Consider the following 4,632-nt stretch of genomic DNA (forward strand, 5'->3'; position numbering starts at 1 on the left):
CTCTCTCAGAGTGTATGGTTTCTTATAAAGTAAGGGTAAACAAAAATGTTTTCATAATTAAAATGCAATTATTTAATAATGGAAATTTGTAAAATTGGGATATAGGTGAACAGCAAACCAAAATCTAAATTTATGGGGGGAATTCAATTGCCGGAGCACGAAGTAGGAATCTGCTAATTTTTCCCTGCAAAAATGAGCGGAGATTCCTGTCAAATCTTTGCCACAAAGTGTCTCACATTCCAGAGACACTTAGGGATAGATTTACTAAGCAGCGGGTTTGAAAAAGTGGGGATGTTGCCTATAGCAACCAAACAGATTCTAACTGTCATGTTGTAGAAGGTACTAAATAAATGAAAGCTAGAATCTGATTGGTTGCTATAGGCAACATCCCCACTTTTTCAAACCCGCAGCTTAGTAAATCTAGCCCTTAGTGGCTAATTGAAGTCTCCCCTATGAATATAGATATAAAAAGTCTACCTATTTATTGATTAAAGTGACTAAGGTTGCAACAAAATTATCGTTCAATATCATTACAGAAGTGGACTAAATTCAGCCATTAGACTGCAGATGACTTCTGACTCTATTGTGGACCGTTTGTGGGACCAAGATGATTGCACACACACACCAACAGCTTTCATATTTCGTCTGTAGTTTCCACCATGCCTCATAACGACCCTATCGATTTCAACAGGATTATAATTGGGGATCAAAGTAGTGAACCAAATGATAAAAGTTGAGATATCACAGTGTAAGTGTAAGTGACTTTAAACAGGAGGCCCAGATAGATGAATCCCTTCACTCAATGTATCTCAGAACAGAGAAAGGGCAAGTTAGCATTGTATTTTTTTGAAACATTAATAAAAAATGAATGAATCAGTTTGCTAAAGAATAAATTAACTATTCATTCAAAATTGTAAATATTTCTGCGAACCAAACCAGAGAAATTTGCCAATCTCTAATCCAAATATTGTTAACATAATTTCCTGTCATAACTCATCATTTCATCAGGCAAGATGGCCGCCTCTGTTGTCATAGTTGCGAACATATTGTAATATTTTAATAATTTTAAATAATTTCAAGGACCATTTTGCTGCAGGTGACATTCACACAAGTGAAGTATCGGCAAACTGCAATTGCTGTTATGACCGGTCCATTCAAATGATCACAAAATATTTTTTATATAAAAACTCTTCTTTACTAGATACAGGTAAATGTTCTATTATCCAGAATGTTTGGGGTGTGGGGTTTTCTGCATTTTCCCCTCCATAATTTGGAGATAAAAAAGATCATCTACTAAAACACATTTAATAATGCTAATTTTTCAACACACTACCCCTAGCATTTCCTTCCATAATAAAGTGATAAAGTGTATTTACTTAGTAGCTACCTCATAACAAACTGTAGGTGATCATGTCTGTGTGTAGCAGCAATAACTTACATCCCCCTATATTGAAACTTTCAGTAGAAAAGACCCCATTCTTGTGTTAATTTGTAAAGCCCAGATAAAATATATGAGAATTACATGGTATATATAGCATAAAAAAAACTACATATAGGGTGCAATTCAATTCCCCCCGAAGTATAGCAGCGTTAAACCTATTACCGTTAATACAGTAATTTTAACACTGATTTCTGCTTGCGGCGTACTAACAGTATTTATTCATAGTAATGGCAGAAGTGCGCAGGCGCGTTACTTTTCAAAGCAACGTGGCCAATTGAATATTGGTGTGTGTGTGTTTGTGTGTGTGTGTGCTTGTGAGTATGTGTTTGTGTATATATATATATATATATATATATATATATACAGCAGCCCTTTATAAAGGTGCCACAGGAGCACCGAAATGGCCGTTGGGTGTTTTCTGGGCCGGATTAACGGCAGGGCTTTCTGCCTATAGCGCAGTGGCCTTGGGCAGCTGGGGGGCCCCTAAGAAAGATCTGCAGGGAGCATTATCTATATATATATATATATATATATATATATATATATATATATATTTATTCAGAATGCCGGCTGTCAGTTCGGGCATGGCGCACCCTGCACTGCTTAGTGAGCAGGTCACGGGAGACAATGGTAACTGGTTATAACTACCATTTATTATTTACCTATGCTAAAACCAGTTAGCATTTTTTAACCTTAATAAATCACCATTTGTTTTCAAACTATTGCACTCCTACAAATTGTTGAACATAAGGTACATTAATCCATAGATATTGGGGTATAATAGGGAGCGCTGGAATTTTCCGTTGATTTGCACTATGGGATAATGTGGACTGTCCTTTAATGCCTAGCTTCTGCCATATACCTCCTGGTTTTCACATATAACCTTTATAGGAATATTTTTTTAAACGCCATTGACTGATGCTGTTATGACAAGCCAATATGACAAGGCCAGATAACATTAAATTTCTCTAACACAGAATACTTTACAATGAATAAAGGATATCCTAGGTGCAAAGTTAAGAAAAACACCCCGCTCTTGTCTATCTTTAATTAGTTCCATGCTTCATACGGACTTATATGAAAAACAACCTTGATAACTGTCATGAGACTGCATCACAAAGCATAAATCAAAGTGTTTGGTTAAACTATGCCACATGATCCAAGTCAAACGTGTCTTAGATTCTCTTTTAAAAAAATGAAACAAATTGATCTGCCAATCCCGGGTTAGAGATCTCCTGCCCTATGATCCCGATAGTTTCTCAGGGAAACAGAATATCTGAATTTAGAATGAGCATATGTTTAAATGTGTCAGGGAATTTACAACCGTGAAATGTATATTTTTATACTTATGAATTTTTTAGAACTTGTTATTTGAGATGCCTTCATGTCAATAATTTTTAAATAAAAAGAAGCAAGCATGGATGTTATAATAAAACACAAATAAAAGCAACAAAAGCATGAAGCTATATGGTCCCAGAAAATGTTCATTGGAATGTAAATCTAGTGCTTCCTAACTGGTTTAGTAAATACTTTTTATTTACAAATTATTAACACATTTTGGCCAGTGTGGTACAGGAAGTGAGTGGTGGTGCACTGAGGGAACTGCAGTGATAAAAATCTTCTTCCCTTTGTGGCTATGCCCAGACCCTCAGTCCTCTGCCCCTCAACCCTGTCTAACTGTCTAACATACTGGTAGGTTAATTAGCTGCTAACAAATTGACCCTAATCTGTGTGTCTGTCTGTGTGTGTGTGTTAGGGAATTTAGACTGTAAGCTCCAATGGGGCAGGGACTGATGTGAATGAGTTCTCTGTACAGCGCTGCGGAATCAGTGGCGCTATATAAATAAATGGTGATGATGATGATGAAGTGTCTGATGCTATTCCGGTCAATTTCTGCCTTGTCCACATTCTTCATTACTAACACAGCGGCCAGCACAATGGACACTACCACTACTGACCTGACCAGTGATCCAGAACTCATTCCCGAGTCTCACCTGGCCCCCAGCACCTCCTGTCTATATTGCATTCATTTTTTTCCCCATGAAATACATTTATTTGGATGTTATCAATGTCTATTGAACATAAAATAAATTCTTACATTTGCTCATTATTGCAAACACATGCTATAGCATGCATACGTGACTGTCGTCATTAGTAATCAGGACTTAGACTCACCCTGTAGCTGGAGAAAGATGTATGGCAGAAAATAAAGTACCTTTGAGATGCCCAAACCTTGATTGGTACATGTCTGCTTGCACTCCAGTTTGGCACGCCCTTACTGTACATTGACTATGGGGCGAACCCTCCTTCCCTCCCATAAGTTGTAAGGTGAAGTAAGTGTCCTTTGCGTTCAAAGGTGGATTGAACCTTGCTGCACAGAGTTGCATATGGTCTGGTTCTGGGCATTCTCAGGTTAAATTTTAAGATTATACTCACAAATTCGGCATTTACATTCCTTAATGTATCATCATCATCATAATCACCATTTATTTATATAGCGCCACTAATTCCGCAGCGCTGTACACACACAGTGGCAAAGGCGAGGGCCTCATTCTCTCTTTGCCACTGTGTGTGTAGAATGGCATGTTGGCAATTTTTTTTTTTTAGGCAGTTAACTTTTCCTCAGTTACACTTCTTTTTCGCTTCAACACAGTAAAAAAAATTTTGGTGTGTGTTTTTTTGACTGATTTCAAAAGACTGTGTAGTTTGACATCGCCTTTCCCAGATGACGTACTGGGAACACTACCATCAGGACTGGTGACAGAACCTGGTTGCTCATTTTGCTCATATGTGGACTGCTTTGAATCCATTCTGAGCCCAAAGCACTTGTAGTGCTACAAATTATTTTAGATACTGCTGCCAAATAGGAATTTTTTGACAGGCAGAAAAATGTATTCAAAAGAATGGAGGACACCCTAAAAGCAATTGGCAGTGCTAAATATATTTTTTTGACACTGCTGCCAAATAGGACTTTTTTTGAAAGGCAGAAAAATGTATTAAAAAGAATGGGGGACACCCCAAAAGCAATTGACAGTGCTAAATATATTTTTTTGACACTGCTGCCAAGTAGGACTTTTTTGACAGGCAGAAAAATGTATTCAAAAGAATGGGGGACACCCGAAAAGCAATTGGGAGTGCTAAATATATTTTTTTGACACTGCTGTCAAATAGGACTTTTTTGACAGCCAGAA

This window comes from Mixophyes fleayi, chromosome 4 (genome assembly GCF_038048845.1).
Source record: "Mixophyes fleayi isolate aMixFle1 chromosome 4, aMixFle1.hap1, whole genome shotgun sequence".
Lineage (NCBI taxonomy): Eukaryota > Metazoa > Chordata > Amphibia > Anura > Limnodynastidae > Mixophyes > Mixophyes fleayi.